Here is a 22,000-nt window from a genome sequence, read left to right on the forward strand (position 1 = left end):
TTCCTTACAAATAAAAATTGATTTAATGTTTAATGCTACTCTGTGGGATAAATGCTACGTTCAAGTAAAAAATCAATTTGTCAGAATAAAGTGAATACAATGAGAATATATATTATTCACATGAGAATTTTAAAGAAAATGTAAATCAATCTAACTAAATAGAAAATTATTTATAGATAGAGCTTAATAAAGAACAACAAAGAAGGGAAATATTCAGAACAGATAATAACGGTGTGCTTTGTGATATATCATTTGAGACCTAAAGAAGGAGTCTTTTGGAAACAATGATATATTTTAAGAAAAAATTAATTGAAATTCCTGTTATGAATTAAGAAAATAATAAATTTAGGGAGAACACAGTTATATGAAAGAAAGAAATAAGCCTTTCCAAATACATTATTTGGAATGGAAAACCAGGTATAACACAGAATGTTGGTGGTAATATAATGTCTGTTTTCACATATTGGTAGAGAAATGAATGTTTATTATGAACACAGCAAAAGAAAAATTAATATGAAAAGCAGGGAATTAAAGATGAACTCCCAGATTAATAACCAGGACATATGAATAAATAGTGATTTGATTAAACCAGCAAAATATTGGCTAAAACTTGGAAGGATAATGAGTAGTAAACACTGGTAAGATGAAAGGAAAGAATCAAGTTATCTACTTTTACACTAATGCGAATCGTTCATTTAATCTGTTATTAAAAGCAGACTTGGTCAGATTATTAAAAAAATCCTAGAGTGAAAATATTTTATGCATTATTTTAAAAGAATCAGTCTATAGTAGAACAAAAGGAATATATAAACAGAAATATTTTAAAATATTATAACAAATTCCATTTAAGAGATAGACTGGTATGGTGGCTAGTATCTATAAATCCAGGTGCTTCTCAGGAGACTGATGCAAGAGATCACAAGTTCAAGGCCAGCCTGAGCAATTTAATGAGACCTGTCTCAAAATAAAAAGCACTAGGGTATAGCTCAGTGGTAATGTGATTACCTAGCATGTATGAGGACATGTGTTTAATCCTTAATCCAAGAAAAATAAGTTTAAAAGGGAGAGGTATGTAGATCATTTTAGTCCTAAAGTACAGAATTAAATTTCTCCATATTGTCATGTAATCATTATGTTTAGCTAAAAGGATAAGACAGTCAGTGTTGGGGATCAAAACAAGGCCTCACACATGCTAGGTGAACTCTCAACCACTCAACTATAGTCCAGCTCATAATAAATATTTTTATAGTAGAGATGTTATAGGACACATTTTTTTATTTTCTTTTAACAATGTCTGTGCTGTCCACAGTCCATTCATTTCAGGACAGTGGAATAATGCCAAGAGGAAGAAGATACCCTGAGATGGGATGTAAGACAGGTCTATTGCAAAATGTTTACAGAAAACTCAGTGGCGATGTTTTAGACAGTTTTTAGACAGATGCACCTCCATTTCACATGGTGCCTCCAGTGCTTCAACAGAAAATAGTGCCTCCCTTCCCACAAGGCTTTGTACAGTGGCCACCATAAGGAAGAGCACTCTCCTCTCCACAGTGCTCTGATCCACACCAGTTACCACAGGGAAAGGGATTTTATAAGATGGGCAACAGAAGCAGCGACATCACTAGCTCTGCTTGCTTTTCCTTTTGTATGACGGGCATCCCAAGGAACTTGGCATGCATGCAAGAAAGCAGCTTTCCATAGATAACACTGTATGCTGCCCTAATTCCCAGCATTCAGGAGAAAAGCCAGTGTTCTTCAAGATAATGTTTATCTGAACATTTCAGCCCCTACTTGCTTTCACTGTTCCTTAGCTGGGCTAGGTAATTGGGAATAAGAGGGGCAATTCGGGAACACGGCGTTTTACACTCTTCCTTTTCTCCAAGGAAGACAGAATGTTATATAAAGTGACAAAAAGTTTTCTAATATATTATAAGTAGAAAAAAATTTAAATTTATAATTCTGGACCACAAAAAAATAGAAAGAGGGAAAATTAACAAAAAACAAAATAAAAGGTATAAATCATAAATATGTCTAAAGTTGTTTATTTTATAGAATTATAAACGGATTACAATATTTATCACAGAAAGGAATAATATAAAAATAACAGTACATGAATAATAGATGTGTCAAAAAATCACAGTTTAAAGGTTTACATACAATCTGGATAGCACGTTTGTAAATCTAGAAGGAATTTATAATTTGTACTAAAATACAGATTTAAAAAGCCATATTAGAATGAGCCCAAAATGATAGTCCATTTACCACTGAACAAACAAAATAATTAAATATAAATTTAAGGAGACAAAAAATATATAAAAATGTATATAAAATCTCATTAGAGAATTTAAAATTAGACCATAAATGGAAATACTCTGTTTTTGTGTAGAAGAGCAAAATGATATGCAAGATGTTCATTTCTTCTGAAATCACAATATATACTACAATTTTCAATTAGAATTTAATTTAAATTACAATTAGAATCATTTAACTATAATTTTCTAATAGGCAATTTAAAAAAAAGTAATATCTAGGGAGATTTCCTTTATGAAATATTAAAAATATACTCTACAATAACAGGTAATAAGATCATCAGTCAATACTCACAATGAAATGAAATCTGAATCCTCAATAATACTAAGGGTGAGATATGGTGGTCAGGCTTTGGCTACCTTAGAAGGTAAGTATGTTCATTCTGAAGTGGATATTTGGGAAGCATCAAATTAAAAACCTGGTGTATGCTTTGAGTTATAAATGGATCTAACAATATCTGTAGAGGGCATGGAATAAGTGGCCCTCAGAAGAGTGCTTTCTGGAGTAAAATGTCCTGATTGACTAAGTTTCAGAGGTGAGTGCTTAACACTGATTGGTCATTTGCAGAATTGAATTCATTAAGGTGCACTGACCAGATGATAGGTTTAAATCTGATTCTGATGACTGTTTCTATGGGTGCAGACCAATGAATCCTTCTCAATGTTTGAGAATACTTTTTGTACACATTAGTCAACAATGTAGGAGAGAACATCAAAGTTTGTCCCCACCTTCCCTCCCATAATTCATTTTCATTTTAAATTAAGCTTCATCTGTGAATGTGTTATTTTTATGTCACAAATTAGTCTCATATTAATCATCATGAATCATGGTCCATTTTGACATTTGAAAATTGTTTTTAAATTGCTTGTTGGGACTATGATTATGTCAAAGCATTCACAACTCTCAGCGACAGATATCAAATAATTGCAAAACAATTAAGAATTATAAAATGGATCTACAATAAAATTGTAACTTTGATAAAAAGTTTTATAGAGTTTGGAATCAGTGAATTATTTTAAAAGTTGATATATATGTATATGCACAAATATTTGCATGCGTACACCTTTATAATACATATCTGTATAGACCTATACATATATTTACATGATTTTTTAAGTACTTTTTGTTCCCTAGAAAAGGTTACAATCCATTCATTTGAACCATTTGAGTTTGGGATAGGTATTTGGGATAGGATTTTTTATTTTACTTCACTAATAATGAATGTCCAGCTTTTAAAAAAATCATTATGATTTCTAATATAAAGTTTACCTACAAACAATATTGTGAAAATTTGTATGAGTTTTTTAGACAAACTGTAACAAAGCACATGTGCATTTCTGTACCAAAATACAAAGCAAAACTGAAGAAAATAAGCAGCTTAATGGAAAAAATGTCTAATGACCTCATTCAAGAAAAATTCTCAATTATAGAAATATAGGAATTATTATCTCATAAAAATTGTATATATAATAAAATTTTTAGAAAGACCCATTTTATTACAACTGCTAGGATAACAAAGCAAATTCATCATTTAGAGTTAAACTGACCACTGTTTAGATCCTTGCTTAGATTGACTCATCAGGCAGCCTGTTTAAAGAACAGAAGTAGTTTGGGCATAAGGGACCCATTGAGGACAAGAAGCCTGTTGGACCAATGATCTCCTGAAATCCTGCCAAAACCGTGTGATGAAATCACTTTCAGTGCAATTTCCCCAATTCTCATTGAATGATGCAGTATAAAAGGATAAACTTGTATTTATTGCTTTTTATACTACAGAAAGTCTATGGTTATGAATGGTCTCTTTAAGTAGAACACATTATGGCTCTTACAGGCTGGTATGTTCAATATGCTATCTACTGGCGAATATGGCTATGGTCATTTTTAAAATATATTTTAAACTTCAGTTGCTAATATGACCACAGTAGTCACATTTTTAAATAATCAACAGTCACATGTAGCTAGTAAGTCTCACACTTAACATTGACATTTTGTTACTTTCCACCATAGGCAGAAAGCTGTTTTGGATAGCATTGCTATCTAGGATTATTAAAAAGACCATCAGAGGCATAATAGATTGACATCATCTGGTAGAATTTAGGTCATATGAATGACAGTGTTCTTGAAGAGTTGTTATTCAATAACATGCTTATTGGAACGAGTCCATCCCTGATTTGTTGATTTTTAAAAGTGGTAACAGGGCAGGAGTGGATAGACTAACACTGATTGTTCAACTAGAAAACTATGTGCACTGAGGTGAGTTGTTAATAGTATGAAACTGGTTCTGCTGATTATTTATTACAATAGCTCTAGAATAATCAGAATTAGCTTCTAAGTATGTAATAACTTCCTTTAATCTCAAAGAATTGGCAATGAAAATAAACAAAATGTCAGTACAATATTTAAAAATCTATAAAAAATCACTTAAATAAAACAAATAGTCTTACAACATAAGTAGTTTTTCAGTGCATAATGGGATTTACTGAATAAGGAGCATCTATCTGGAAGAGAAACATGTTTTCCCCCTTTTTCACGAAATCCACATGCAGCTAAATTACCATTAAAGCCAAATGCTTTAAAAGTATTTTCAGAATATAAGATGTGCAATCTCAATATAGTGGCACCATTTGAAAAAGACTGGATACCAAAAGGAAAACAAAGTATTTAACTACTTATCTATGAAAAATGTACACATTATTCTAAGAAAATGTTATTTGTTTTGCCCATAGATAAATTTTAGCTTTATAAAACAGAAAACTGACAAAACCTCTTAAAACTTCTTTATTTTATGAGAATAAGTCTGAGGATCGATTGTTTTTTGTGTATGCTTAGTTTACTTGAAATGAAAAGCAACTGCTTGTAATTTTAAGATATCAAATGTACTGGAGAATTGCTATAGAGTGGAGTGTATTGCTATGAAGGGATTTTAAAATTCCAAGTGAAATAAATTTATAAATTAATATTTGTTATCTGTTCAGTTAAATTTTACCAATTGTTAACTTTATTACAAACTTGTATTTCTTCCTGTATGCATAAAGCCGATTATAACCTGGTCTTAGGCACAAAAGTCCATGTCATAATGAGGTGAGACATAAAAAGAAACTCACTTAACAATCATAAAATTGCAACAGTTGTATTTCAGGAATTATACTTGGCATGGAATGGCTTAGTGAAGGTGCATTGTAGTAATATTGAAATATAATATTGGAAACAAAACTCTTTTGGAACCTAATAAATAAAATGGTTAACACACACAGACACATACATATAAACTACATATGTATGTATATATACATATATACATAACCTATTATAAAAGAACATTGCCCATTCCACAAAATTTAAATGTGTCATTAGCAAGGTCAGTTATTCATTAGGAACCAAACTTATTCAATATCTCAATTTCTTTTACCATGTTTTTTTTTCCCTAAATATGTGTATTATAATAAATCTCTAAGAAAATTTACGGTCAAATTTCCACTTAACTTTGCAAAAATATACAAAAAACTGTTCTAGGAAAAGAAATCTTAACAAAGTCTTTCCAGTACATCTTTGTAAATAATGGCTCAGAAATTGTATCAAATCACATTTGCTTTGAGTTTTTTTTTCTGTTTTTGTTAATGTATGTTAATTAAATCATAATTTGATTTTTCTAAAACCTAATCTTTTGATGAAAATGCCATTAGCAGTAGCTAATGGTGAATTCATATATGAAGTGAACCATTGCATAGCTCATTAAAAATAAATAGTTATAAAGTTAGATAAGCTGTTAGAAAAAAAATAATGAATCAAAAGGATCTTTCATGGTAAGACATTATTTTTTAAATAATTACACTTGGAATTTCGACAAATTGTTCCTTCCTATTTGAAGGAACAACAAACCTTTTTATACATTCTCAAAGATGTGTAAACATTTTTAAACATCTTTAATATTTTTGCTTTTACTTTTCTGAAAGAACACTACTTTTTTGTGCTTGCTAGAGTTTTGATTTTCTGGTTCTTAATATTAATCAGTGGGTCACAAAAATGAATGAGGTTTTTCTAAGAGTTCAGCTTGTCATAATCCTGTTACAATGGTCTGCCTCATGTGTCAACACTGGCTGAAAGAGTTGAGAAGGCAAAGTTTTACTACCCTATAAGATAGGGACAACAAATATTGGAAGACCAGTTCAAGAGTTTTCTCATCAGGTCTCATCAACAGCATGTTATTCTGGCCTAAAAATTACCACATTTAATAGGGTTAAGCGTACTGCCAAAAGTCAAAACCCACAGCATGATTGCCTAGGCAGCTTTAGTGAATCCCTCTCCCATTGTTCATCTTTTAAAGAACAGGAGGTGAACCCAGCATGATATTTTTATTTTTTTCAACCTTAAGTGCCAAAGTATAATTTTTCAAATAATTCTGGTTTAGTATATACAAATAAAAGCAATAACCCCTCAAATATATGAAAAAGAGGTCTCCTCTGTATTTAGTATCAACAGTCTTGCCATTCACAAATAAATAATACTCAATGGTATATCATGTTTTTTTTTTTAAGGATATCTACTCAAAAACACAGAACCGAATAAGATACTTAAAAGTGCTTTCATTGCTTGATTATATAATTCAATATCTCTCCAGGCCTTTATTTACCATCCAATCATTTTTTAAGTATTTTATACTTACATTCCAAGTCAGTAACTATAAAAAAAGCTGTTTGCATATTCATTCATTAATTTTATTTATTCAATTCCCTGCTCAGCCATCTGCTGAGTGTTTATAGTGCTTATGATATATCAGTAATAATAATAATATCATAAAATTTTACTCCATACTTCTTACATTCCACAGAAGGGAAAGACAAGAAGACAATAGGAAGGATAATAGGGGAAATTATCCATGTGACATGTGAGAGTGGCTCCATCTGATCTAGGAGAATTAGTGAGACATGCGTAGATTAGTGTTAGGAAGAGAATTCCATGTCATGTTTTAACTGATCCACTCACTCTTACATTCAAGGTATTCATTCCAATGATGTTCTCCATAGAAATAGAAAAAGCAGCCATGAAATTTATTTGTAAAAACAAGAGATCCAGAATAGCCAAAGCAATCTTTAGCAAGAAAAGTTAAGCAGGAGGCACCACAATACCACTCCCTAAACTATACTATAGAGCTATACTAACAAAATCGGCATGGTTTTGGCACCTAAAGAGACAAGAAGACCAATAGTACAGAATAGAAAACACAGAGAGAAACCCACATAAATACAATTCTCCTACTAGGCAAAGGTGCCATAAACATACATTGGAGAAAAGATAACCTCTTCAGTAAATGCTGCTGGCAAAACTGGAAATCCATTTGTTAAAAAAAAAGAAAGAAAGAAAATAGACCTCTATCTCTCACCCTGCACAAAAGTCAACTCAAAATAGATGGAGAATATAGGCATTAGACCCTGTGCCCACTAGAAGAAAAAGTAGCCCAAAATCTCCATCATGTCAGCTTACGAACTGCTTCCTCAACAAGACACCTAAAGTAAATTGAAGAATCAATAAACTGGATTATATCAAACTAAAAAGCTCCTTAACAGCAAAGGAAATAATCAAGAACATAAAGAGACAGCCTACAGAATGAGAGAAAATCTTTGCCACCTGCACCTCAGATAGAGCATTAATCTCCAGGATATATAAAGAACTCAAAAAACTTAACATCAATGAAACAAAGAACATAATCAACAAATGGGCAAAGGAACTGAACAGACATTTCAAAGAAGAAAAATATGGCCAACAAATACATGAAAAAGTGTTCAACATTACCAGGAATTAGAGAATTGCAAGTTAAAACTACACTGACATTTCATCTCACTCCAATCAGAATGGCAATTAACAGTACAAGCCACGATAAATGTTGGTGTGGATGTGGGGAAAAAGGCACACTCATACATTTCTCGTGGGGCTGCAAATTGGAGCAACCACTCTGGAAAGCAGTATGGAGAATCCTCAGAAAATCCAGAATGGAACAATAATTTGATCCAATTATCCCACTCCTCCACATATACCCAAAGGACTCAAAATCATCATACTATGGAGATGACCACATCAATGTTATAGCAGCTCAATTCACAATAGCTAACCTATGGAACCAATGTTGGTGCCTTCAAAAGATAAATGGATGAAAACAATGTGGTACATATACACAATGGAATATTACTCAGCTATAAAAAAGAATTAAATTATGGCATTTTACAGTAAATAGTTGGATCTGGATGATATCATGCTGTGATATAAACCAATCCCCCCCCCAAACAAAAGCAGAATGTTCTCTCTGATATGCAGATGCTAATTCACAATAGGAGGCAGGGAGGGACAAGTGGGGATTCACCTGATTGAATGGGGGAAGTTGGGGGAAGAAACGACAGTAGAATGAATTAGACATAACTTTCCTGTGTTCATATACGAATACACGACCAGTATAAGTCCACATCATGGGAAGTTATACTCCATGTATGTATGATATATCAAAATACATTCTACTGTCATATGTAACTAAAAACAACAAATAGAAAAATAAGCTTATATGTTTTTCTCATGCTTTCTATTTAAAAGCATTCTCAGCACAAGTATAGTAAACAGGATAAACATTCAGAAATAATAGTATTATAAAAATAAAAGGAAAAGAAGAAAAGTCTCTTCCCCAAGATTTTCATTATGTTTAGTGCCTCACTATGAGAAAATAACCATTACCGTGCATTTAATATAATCCAAGTTGCATTCGTTTAAAAAAAAATCTCAAAAAAGTACAACATGAATGCAAATTTTTTTGATGATAGACACAGATTTCCCCTATAGATTCATAGAACGTGTAAAATTGAAACCACTTTGTTGACTCGGTATTACACAATAGCTCTAGCATTTACATCGATTGAAGAAATAAGTAGAAAAGAAGATGTGCTCTTGATGCCTGCATAAACCTTTGTAGGAAGCAGAGAAAAATGAAATAGAGAAGTGTGTAGATCAAAACTGTAAGGTGTGACTATGTTGGGAGTTTATGTCACAGCAGCTTTTAAATTGGGGACCAGGAGCAATCTCTGAGTTTATGTGTTCAAAAGGAGGTGTAGATCTTATAGGATACCTCTATAGAGAGGTACCCAAGAAGGGTATTTTAACTCCTTGATATTATAAAATCCTCATGATTTAGGAATATTTATTTGCATTGTAATGCAAACTACTCTGCTCTGACTTTTCTTTTGGAAATAAATAGATCTAGAAAGAGAGACAGGCATTCATCCACATTTGCCCATTGCTACTACTGTCTTTTCCCAGGCATCCCATGGCCTTTGAGTGCTTTCCTCAAGTGTATTTCTCAGATGGTGCATGGTTGATGCAGTCTGAGGATCTTCACCTCTTCCTTCCAATCCACCTACATGTAGGATTATAGAGCTACTAGTGCTCCTTTCTTTTAATAGTCTTGCTCTTTTACCACCAATTTCCAGCAGATGAGGTATCCTCTATAGACCTGGATCATTTTGCTTTGTATCTTATATGTTCTTTTTGTCCAAAAATAGCATTATTTTTCTTTTCCTTAGGAATTCAGCCATCTTACTAGATATAACTATGATTATCTGTTTTATAGTCAATTTTCACAGGAATTTAGTAAGAAACAGATTTAACATGAAAAATCAGATTTTTCTGCAGTTTGAAAAAGTTATTTTATCCTTAATGTTGCCTCTGCTCCATTCAGAATCACCAAACACAGCTTTCTGCCGTAGTGCAACATAACAGTCCTGTCTCCATTTATTCTATTTTCTCCTTTTGGTTTTTCTCCAATTTACATTTCATATTCCCTGGGATATTTCCTATGTACCTTCTGTTTTTCTTAACAAAGTCTTTTCTTTCAAATTTTCGATTTTGCTTTGAGAGAGGCCTTTCAGATCTTTAAGGCACAAATTGACATAGCAATGACCTTCACCTTCATTTCATGAATGCTTTTTATAAAAAAAAAGATAATTTTTTAAGATTGTTTTCAAATTACTCACACAGATAGGTGCATATGTAAGAATGGACAGACACACACGCATGCATACACATGCATAGACCTAGATGTGTTTGATAGATGTTTGTCATCTGATCCTCATCTCTGACTGATGTGTCCCATTAGGTGTCCTGTTCAGTACTTGTATGGACTAGGGGTTTATATGTCATCAGGTTATCAGTTCCCTCTTAAATTTAAGGAGAAAACTTCCCTGGATCCATGTTTCCTAAGGTTTTCTCAGGAATATAGAAAAGGTACCTGTTCATTATCTTCTTGGGTCCCAGGAAATAGCTTTTCCACAAGGCCAGCTGGTACTTCCCATCTTGAGTGGTTTTCAGGTTTCTCTCCTGGTTGAACTACCTGACTGTGCTTTTTTCTACTGATTAAGAGAAGGTGGCAGCAGTTAGCACCAGCTCTGTACAGTTTCTCATGGAAAATGGGTATGAATTTGCTTTTTAAAGCCCCAGTATACTAGCTGAATATCTCAGATTAGATGGGTTTGAGTCAGAATAAGAAGATTGACAAATATAATATAAATTAAGAATAATTTTATTTGCTTTTAAGTGTGTGCATGACATATATGATCTGCTAAAATATTTTTTTTCTGCATGCGTGAATATGCCAGTTTTCAGTTGCTGTGACAAAAGCCTGCACTATACAACTGTTATGGAGAAAAAGATTATTTGGGCTTCAGATTTCAGAAGTTTGAGTCCATTGTTGATTGACCCTGTGTCTTTTGGACCTGTGGTAAGACATAACGTTATGTTGGGAACAAGTGACAGAGTAAATCAGTTCACTTCATGGTAGCCAAGAAGTGAAAGAGAGAGGAATGAAGGGGCAGGGGTCTCATATCCCCTTTAAAGGAAAGTCCCCAGTGACCTAATTTCTTTCCACTAGTGCCCACCTACTGTTTCCCACTAGTACAACAGACAGGTGACCAGACCTTTAGCACATGGCATCTAAAGGTCATTTAAGATCCAAATCATGTAATAAAAGTGGAATTAAAGATTATAGTTTGATCTTCATGCCAGAAGGGGTAATATTATATATAAGGCATCATAAGATAAATGTTTCTGATTTCAATATTAATAAACATAAGAAATAAATGTTGCCCATAAGAGAAACAAATAATAAAAACTTCATAAAAGTCTTCTGTGGTTTAAATAGCACAATAATAGTCTCTTCTTTATACAGACTAGAGTGGTTTAAAAGTGGGTGCTATAGATTTCTCTTTCCCATATAAACCCTCTGATCCACATATATGTGCCTTTAAGTCTTTCTAAATTGCTCTGGAAGATGACCATGTAACAACTCAATATTGTTAAATTCCTCAAAAGTATTGGGTGACTGAGTCTTTTATCAGTTCACTTTTCTAAGAATCAAAATATTAAATTCCATTTTATAAACCTAATTGTTTTTTCTTTCAGGTTTGTGTCTGTATTTGTGCCTTGGAATTTCATGTTTATATCTAGCCTTAGAGTCACCCTAGAGTAAAGACTGGCTTTATGTGAATATGCCATATGCCCATAAATGTAGAAGTGTAAGAGAACAAAGAGTGAGCAGTGTGTTCATCTGACACAATTGCTTTCACATTCTTTGTCTTGAAAAATTCATTCTCTGTCTGAATTCCACTAATTTCCTATCCGTTGAAAGCCACGTAAGTTCAAAAATATTTGAGACAGAGTTAAAAGCATACAGAAATAGTAGGGTAATGTAGAATTTTCAGGTGAAATGAACTTGACTTAAATAAAGGAAAAGAATTTAAAAAAAGGAATAAAAATATGTGTTTTGAAAATGACCGATGGATGTCTGGGCTGTGGGAAAAAGGATAGGAAAGAATCCTATCAGAATTGTGAAAGGGTTAGTAATGTGTGCAGTTCTGATGCAATGAAAGGGAAGTTATCAAGTCACTAGCACAGCAGAAATGAGGGTCTGGACCTGTGATCTTTCCCTCACCTCCCTTCACGTCCAATACCTTTCCACTACCCACTATTCCTGAAACCTCAGAAACGCCATCTTGTTTTCCATTTTCATGCCTCCTCCCTGTGTGATCCAGGTTGCATAATTCTGGCTCTGACATGGAAAATCTGTAAAAGAACTCCTTCCCCAATAAGAGGTCCAGATCCACACGTCTATTGCTGTATTCTTAGCAGTATAAGGAATAATGGAAGTGGGGTGGGTAGATATTACAAATGGAGAATGGTCTGAAACTTTGCTTGGAAACACTGAGTTGAATTACGCAATGCAATTTGGGTTTCAGGAGATTAATATTGTTAATGAGGAAAATGCTATGATATATACTTGCAAAGCCTTTTTCCAAGCTCACTGGGTTTTGTCAAGGAACTATTCCTGTGGCTACTACATAAATTGAATAGATGCTCCAGATTTCACTCTAGTTCCCAGACCTAAATACATTGACACCTGTACAAGTTACTCCAGTCTGTGTTCACTCTTAGCCACGCTTGCAAACTGGCATCAATGCATCAAGGGCCGAGTGCCTCTTACTTTAGCAGCAATCAGTTTTCTCCCAGAATTGTCAATGTGAACCTTCAGAGTCTTACCTACCCATTGGTGCAAGTGTCATAAAAACAAGATTTTAATCAACAAATTGACAAAATCTCCTTCAATAGTGCACACTCTTAAAAAACACACGACTATTTAAAATTTCTTACAAAAATTGAGCTGTGGGTTCAAAAAAATTAGAAAGGCTAAGCTACTCTTCCTATACACTTACTATGCAGAATAAAGATAAAGGACATTTGAGTTAATGTGATTCAGAATAAATGAAAATATTAAGTTTGTGAAGAAGAAAGTATGATCAGATAAAAGTATGAGTAGAGAAAAATAAAGTTTTAATGTGACAAATGCTGAAGAGTCAGAAAATGTAGGCACAGTGGACAAGGGAGAAATCAACTGCAATAACAAAATGACTTAAAAAAGGAGTCTATTTTAGAAATCAACAGTCATTTATCAATTATATTATAAATTTTGTTGGAAAAGACCTATTTTTCTTTGAAACTACTAAGTTCAGTTCTTAAAAGTGCAGGCTAAAACTGAGTATATGTTAGAATGAAGATTATATATTATATTAATAATTTATTAGTTGATAATCTTAAAAATCCATATATTTCTATGTAAGACAATAAAAAGAACATCAGAATCTTTGAAGAGGCAGGGATATTAAGTGCCTACCTTCTATAATAGTGATAACTTTATTTTAAGCTACCTTTAAGCTCTTTTATGTAAAAAAAAAAAAGAAGAAGAAGAAATAAATTGTTAATCATTGACAAGAAATAAAAAAAGCTTAATTTCAGGAAAAGAGCATTCCAGGTATCTAATACTTTTTCTTGGTATTTTCACTATCTGGTCCTGATTGAAGAAAAATTTTTAAAACCCTTTTTTTTTGAGATTTAAGGAGTATTATTTTATATGAATGAACACTATTACATGGTTCAAATTGTGTTTCTTTGAGTTTTATATGCTCATTCTTTAGGCATACCTGATTTCATACTTACAGATCTCAAGTAGTTTTAAGAAAACATTTATGGAATTTAAACTCTATAGCAGATCATTGCTAATTACAGTTTTGGTATTTCACATATTACGTACTTCAAATATTTCAGTTTCTAGTTTGAAATTGGCATAATTTATGAGAAATTTATATAAGGTATACAAGAAGGGTATATGAATTTTCAACATTTCATGCTATGACATAGCATTCTAAAGTTTCAGTTAGCTGGTTAGTGGAGAAGTTTCTGATTTTTACAGTTTATAGGATGAGGTAAATATATTGGATACTTGAGTTATATGTATTTATTTTATTTTTATGATTTTCCTCAAACATTCATTCTTCCCTAGCAAAAGGTATCAATTTTTACAAAGAAAGTTATGCCTTTTTTGAGGAAATGTTATTACTTTCTTAATTGATTGAAATCTACAAGTTTATGTTCAGGCCTTTTGCATAATTAATGCTTTTACAATTTTATGTTATCGTGAACAACATTATACAGCCAAATTTGGAAACCTCTAATTTTAACATTGGCAAATGATACAATTTCTTATGTGGAAGCCTGAGGATTTTCAGATCTTCATGTTGGACATGAGATGAATTTATCTTTCTTAGTAAACTTTGAAACATTCGTTTGCTAGTTCTTCTAGAAACCCTGACTTTTAATGTCTTAAAATCCCCTGTGACTTAAGTCTCAGTCCAGATTGATGTTCAAAGGTGTGCAGGGATAACTTTGTGAAAGACCTATCTACAAACTGAATATTCTCAGTAGTGCCACAGAGTTCAGTCTGCCTTAAGATTTTCTATTTCTTTCTACAACAGAAGATTTCTTTTAAAAATTAACTTTCACAGATGTATTGATTAGGAAAAGATAACTTTAAGATATCTTAACAGTATCAAAAATTAAATTGGAGAGATTAATATTCTACGTATTTATTTTTTAACTACAACTATCATAAACTTGACATTGTATTTGCATAGTTAAGGTTGGGTTCATAATAAAGCAATTATCATAATCCATTTGAGGAATGACAATTGTAAAATTGTAACTATTGTAGATTGATGTAGTATTCTGTCATATTTGTATCACCAGAGGCATAAATAAATAATGGTTCTATCTTAATGAATAATGTATCAGAGTGAATGGTACTATTAATATATTTTGCAATGTGTAATATAATATCTGGGCTTTGGGGCAATGAATGAAGAGTTTGTTTAAAAGAGAAAGAATCATAACAAAATGTCACCTTTCTTAATAAGATACAAAGTGGTTTATTTTCTAACCTAGCAAAATGACAGCTCCCTTCCAATCAAAGAACAGGTGAATGTTCTAAAATTCCTCTGGGTAACTAACAAAAACATATAAATATGTTCATGTCATGTTCATTTTGACATTACTATTGAATATTGGAGTCTTTATGGATTTTAAAGAACATTCTTACTGTTAAGAAAAATATTTACTTAGTTGATAGTTCTGATTTTGTTTGTTTTCTATTTTTCTCAGTTGATCTCAAAGTCTATCAAGGTGCACAATTTTAATAAGAGAGAATTGAAGTTAGAAGTAGTAAAGTGATATGTTTGAAGTTATAAACAAGTTAATGTGGGTAGTATAAGGATTAGATTTACTGAGTCTACAACTCAACTAAAATGTTTTCTCTGTATCAACATTTTCTTAAATCCTGAGTTAATAAGAAGCTAAAGCTAATAAAAAAAAACTCATAATTAATGAAAATTGGTCTGAAGTAAGTTTAAGAATCAATCTTAGAGAATTTGCTTCATTTTCAGGAGGTTAAATCTAGTTGTCAATTCTTATTAATATAATGTTAATTGAAACAAATTACATTACTGCTTCATAGTACATAGGAGAATAGCAAATCCGTGATTTGTCACAGATTCTACAAAACTGACTAAATAGAAATTTATGAAACTAAAATCAACATTACTTTCAGGAAATCAGCAATTACTTTATTTCTAAATGCTTTTGTCATCTAGATAAAGACAAGATTAAAGACAACTTAAATAATTTTAAAGTACAAAGGAATATACAATAGTTTGTGTTTCACAAGAAAAACATATTTCTGAAATGATATCTTTATGTAATGTTTAATAACTCTCATTGGAGCCATGAAGTAAAACCAAACTCCCTAATGTCTAACAGCTGAGGTCCCTACCTGACTTTTCACTCCTTTTTACACCAGAGCCCCAATAAACTCTAGCTTTCTCTTACACAGCACTTTTTTTTTTCCAGTTTTGCAACACTCCTTCATAGTTTTGCATATCATTACACAATACTATTCAAGGAGTGTCTTTCTTTTTTACCCTTTAAAATGACAACGCTGTCATGATTATCTCAATTGATGGATTCCTACTCTTTTTTGAAAGCTGAACACATGTGTTCCTGTCTTCCTGGAGCCTTCTCAATCACCTAGGCACAAGATAAATTTCCAACCTCTGCCATCCCTGAAAACATAGTGCTTAGCATCTGCAACCGCCACAGCACTTTTGACACTGGGTATTCTGGCTGCATTGTATTTTTTCCTACAAAACATTCCCCGAGTTAACATCATTAAATTAAATTCAGTATAAGAGATTTGATGGGAAGGGTTATGTATGTGTTTGTGTGTGTGTATTTTTTGCTATCATTTAAATGAAAAATGATTCTCATCTTGAAGTCATAAATCCTGAAACATATACCTTTTTAACACATAGTATAGGAAATAGTGGAAATACATTTTAAAAATTTTGAAAAGAACTTTGATCCATACCTGGAACTGTGTATTAAAAGTATTTCAGAATTTATTAAAGTCTTCAATGTAAATCCTAAAAAATACACAATTTCCAAGATAAAACATATAAAAATATTTTGATCATGCAACCCCCTAAAATATTTATTCTGTATAAGAATAATAGCATAATCCATAAAACAAAAAAATTGATAAGTCTGCTGGGCGGTGGTGGTGCATGCACACCTGTAATCCTAGTGGCTGGGGAGGCTGAGGTAGGAAGAGAGGAAGTTCAAAGCCAGCCTCAGCAAAAGCAAGGCACTGAGCAACTCAGTGAGACCCTGTCTCTAAATAAAATACAAAATAGGGCTGGGGATGTGGCTCAGTGGCTGAGTGCCCCTAAGTTCCATCCCTCATATCCCCCCAAAACCGACAAATCTGATTTAAGAAAAAGTGAGAACATCTGCTCTTTGAAAGGAACTATTAAGAAAATATAAATAAAAGCAACAATTGGGAAAAATATTTGCTTTGATGTATAATGAATTTTAAATATTTTAATATAATAAAAATGTTATATTTAAAGTTTAATATTTTTGGTAAATAATTCTATACAGATTATGTAAAGAACTTCAAACCCAGCAGTAAAACTCAAACAAATAAAAAGCAATATATACAGAGAGCAGGGAAGCATGATGGCTGAATAACACCCCAGTGATTGTTGCCCCACAGAGACACCAATTAACACAGATATCCACACACTAAAACACTTGAACAAGAGGTAAGGAAGCCAGGCAGGAAGCCATGCCTAGTTTAGCATAAAAATAAGGCAAGATGCATGGATTAAGGCAGGAAGGAAAGATTTGTCAGGATAAGCCCTTCTCCGCCTCTAAGCAGCATAGTATGGACAGAGATGTTCTGCCTAGGGGAGGGAAAGGGAATTAAGGCCAGACTGTGGCCTTAAAACTCAGGGTCAAACAAGGTCCCAAAGTTCCCGACCACAGGTTAATGCCCTCAAACTGAGCTTTGGGTCTCTTTAGCCAGGTGATTGAAGGATTGCTTCTATCACCCTTCCTACCAACCTCAAACAGACAGCCAGAAGCAAGCTTCCGGTGGCTGGAAGCATTTTTCTAGGACTGGCTTAGTGAGACCCAGTATCTGATAAAGTATAAAACCTTTATAGCCAGGTCAGTGAATAAAATAAATCAATTCAACAAATGAACATTATATCAAAAAGGATGACAGAAACTATCACTAAAACAGATAAAGTTACAATATGGATTCAAATATGTATCATTAAGGGTTTTAACTATTCTGTTTTCTTGGTTTGGACCTTGCTTTTGATTCTGATGCAAATAGCACAAACATGTTTATTAATTCATATAAGATATATAGATTAATGGGTTTCATTGTGGTCTATTCATACAGTCATACAACATATATTGATCATCAGGATTTCCAGGTACACCTGGAAAGTATAAATAATTTGATACCTTTTTTCTGCAACTATTTGCACAATTGATTAAAGTGGTGAAATTTTGTCATTTGTATAATAATAAATTCATTTTATTTCAGTCTTTCAGGGCTCAGATGGTTTAATTTGCAACAATAACCAAAAAGCCATCACAGAAATATTGAGTAGTCAAGTAGAAATAATGCCTAGTCTCTGAATAAGGGAAACTATTTAAAAAGGCAGAAAACTAAACAAAAATGCAATGTAATAAAAATGAGTAGAAATTGCAGAGAAGCATATTGAAACAATGATTACACAAATAAAAAATGTTCAAATTTAATTTTTGTCTGTTTTTCTTACTCAATTAGGCAAAAACATAATTTCCTTATCCTTTATTTTTTCCATCAATAAACTCAAGAAAGTTAGAGTCATTTCAAATAATTTTAAGCACTAAATCAGACAATATTTTTAGCTAAGGCAACAAAAAGAATTAAAAGAATTTTTGGAAGATAAGGAAAAACATACTTTCTTGCAGATATGATAAATATTTATCTAGAAAATTCTGAGATATTTACAAGTTAACTATGAGAACTAATAATTTATCATGCACATGAAGAAGAAAAAGTGAACACACACTTTCCATGTATTTTACATGAAGGGACCAAATATTAGGATAAACAAATAATAAATAAATAAATAAATAATTCTATTCACTTTACATCATTGTATATAACATACTAAGGAATAAATCTAACAAAGGATGTGTCAGAACTGTCAAAATTCTGATAAAATTAAAAGGCATGAAAATAATTAGATATACTTCATGAAATGGAATACCTCTATTGTTAAGATTTTTAACTTCAAATTAATCTATAAGTTTAATCTAATTCTAGTGATACATCAAGGTTTTTATTTATTTTTCCATTTATTTTTCCATTTTTTTTTCAGAGACAGATGTTTTCCTAAAATGTATTCCAAGCTCAAAGACCTGATACGTACAAATCAATGCAGGAGGAGAAAAATAAATTTGGAAGACTTACACTGCCTTATCTTCAGACTTACTATATAAAGCTACAACGAAGCTGTTTAATATTAGTTATTATTTAATGTTAATTATTAATTCTGCAATGTCTATCCTCATGCTAATATTCCTCTGTATAGGAATACAGAGTTGAAAAGAAAAATAATGCACATACTGTTTAAATGCTGTTCAGCAAAGTTATCAATTTAATAGTGGAAGAAAATTTTTTTTAATAGATAGTGGTGAAACAACTCTATATCTGAATGCCAAATAAGCATGTGAAAAGCTTCTCTGTATCTGGATCTGTAGTCTTCACAGAATTGATAAGCAGTATGAAGATATACAGAGACTAAAATATTGGAAACAAAACAATACAAGGTTTAAGGATATGAAACTAGTGGAACCCCTATGCCTTGATTATTAGAGTACAAAATGATGAAATCAATTTGAAAAAAAATTAAATATTTATTGTGTGACCCACTAATTTACTCCATGGCATTTACTCAAAATATATTGAAATGTATGCCTACATAACAAGTTAAACACAAATCCTTTTAATAGTATTATTAATAACAAGTTGAATATGGAAACAACCCAAATGTCCATCAAAATGTGAATACCTAAATAATTTATGATGAATCATTTCAACGAAGGGGACAGCTACAAATAAATGAAACAAAGTGGAGGAATCAGGAATTCTCCTATGTGAACATTTGCTGATTAAAATGAACCTACAGAATAATTCCATTTTTATGCAGTTGTTTAAACAAAAGCAAAGCTCATCTGTGGTCATAGAAAACCCAGAATTAGTTCCCTGAGTCTCGGTGTGGATATAGATGAAAGGGTTTGACAGCAACTTGATAGGCAAGAATTTGAATATTTGTATGTCCTACTGAAAACAGAGATGAGATAAAACTTGATCCCCTGCTTCTGCATATGGATATGTGGTTGGGGTCTGTGTAAGCTGCAGGCTTCTGTAGCCCAGTAAGTGTATCAGCAATTCACAGTAGGGAGTGCCTACTGGTGTCAGCTCTGAGGGTTGCAGCCTGCAAAGCTCAATTCTTTACTACTATCCAGTGGTGTGTTGTAGCTCTCAATGGTGGGCTATGCTATCCAGTGTTGCAGTGAACCCCAACAGCTCACTTCCAATCTTTCTGGTTCTTGTTTTTAAAATTCAAAGAATGAAATCCACAGACTACACTAAAGGCAAGAGTGAAAAGGGTAGCATTCATTTAAGTGAGATGGAAAGAGACAGAGCTCCCATAGGGGTGTGTGGGGGGGACTAGAGAGGGGTTGCTGCTTACGTGTACAAGTTTAGGTGTTTATATAAAGCTCTCAGACCATTGCTATTGGTGAGATTAATGCTAATCAGGTCTTGAGAAATTACTGATGCTATTATTTAAAACTTATGCTAATTAAGTTTTGGAAAACTACCAGTGCTATTGATTAGCCCTTGAGTCTAAACTTTCTCATAACCTCTATTCAGGTTGACCCTCAATTTTCCCACTAGTCCAAGACAAGGCTTGGATTTATTATGCCTTGATTGTCATATTAGTGACTTAACCATAGAATACTAATCAAGGTTTTTCTAGAGGAACAGAATCAACATGATTCTGTACTGCCCACACTTAGGATGGATTTCTGCCTCATTTTGCTGCCCCACATGCCAATCATTCTTAAAAATACCCTCATTGAGACACCCAGAAGTCTCTTAACCTTACATGTCTCTACATCTAATCCACTTGACAATTAAGATTATCATCACACATATGTAACCTTAAGATATAGACACTGTAATATATGTAATTTGTGGTTCAAAAAGTATATTTCAAAAAAATTAGCACAGTGAAGTTTAAAAGCTTAAACACAAATTCTTTACCTTTCAAAGAGGAACACTGGTTAAAAGTAGACTCGAGGATATTTATAAAGGATGTAGATATGTCCAGCCTTAACTCCTTTGGATCCCAGTAGAAGTTTACCCACCAAAACCATCTCAGTGCTCTGTGTCCCCACTCTTGATAATGTAAAAGTTCTCTAGTTTCCTCATTCTTTCTATTGAAAGAGGGGATCATATGGGTCCCTCTGCTTCATGTTCTGAGGATTTTAAGAGAAATGGAATCATTGACATGGTATCCATATTCTACCCAGGAGTACTATATCATGGTCCTTTCAAGTGCTCTGACAGAATAATCCTAGAACCAGTCTTTATAAATAAATTACCCCCAAACTCTACAGGACCCATGTTAAGTTCTTCCAAGAATTCCTGCCAATGTCCTATTCTATTCTGATGGCTATACATGGTTGCCTGCATGTTTTATAGTGCAGCAGCCACTCAGGGAAAGACTGTCAAAGCTCTCTTCCTGCAGAAGTTGTTAGTCTCCATTATATCTGAGACACCTTTCTACTCACTTGTACCTCTTTCTTCTCTGATGTTAGCCAAGGAAGTGATTTATCACCATGAATGCTGTAGTATATGACAGTCAAATAAATATCTTTCTTATTTCAAGTTGTTTCTTACATAAACTAGAGATACACCATGGCAATAGAAAATTAATGGAAACTGGATATGTTCTCAGCCTGAGGAAATCATAACTGCTCATTAGGACCTCTTATCTCTCTTTCTGTTTGTAGAGTTTTAGTAATGTTATGATAAAGCAGGACAGGTCCTTCTCAAACTCTGCTGTATTTCTTACTCTTGTATATATACTTATTTTATATATTATAATCTAAATATTATACACATAAACTTGTATTTATTTTTAAAAACCCTAATATTATAAACATAAACCTGAATAAAAAGTTCAATTTATGTTACATATCAATTGAATATATAGTTCAAATATAATTAGGCAATTTGCAAAAATCAACCATAACAACTGCTGATTTTTAAGGAAAATCCTTTTTTATAGAGAGCAAAGTAATTTCTATCATTGGATAATATTATTAATAACACTAATCAATAATAAAGACATCTCAAGTGATC

The sequence above is a fragment of the Marmota monax genome, unplaced genomic scaffold (assembly GCF_021218885.2).
Source record: "Marmota monax isolate L192 unplaced genomic scaffold, Marmota_monax_Labrador192_F-V1.1 WCK01_AAM20220418_F8-fsc00202, whole genome shotgun sequence".
Taxonomy (NCBI): Eukaryota; Metazoa; Chordata; class Mammalia; order Rodentia; family Sciuridae; genus Marmota; species Marmota monax.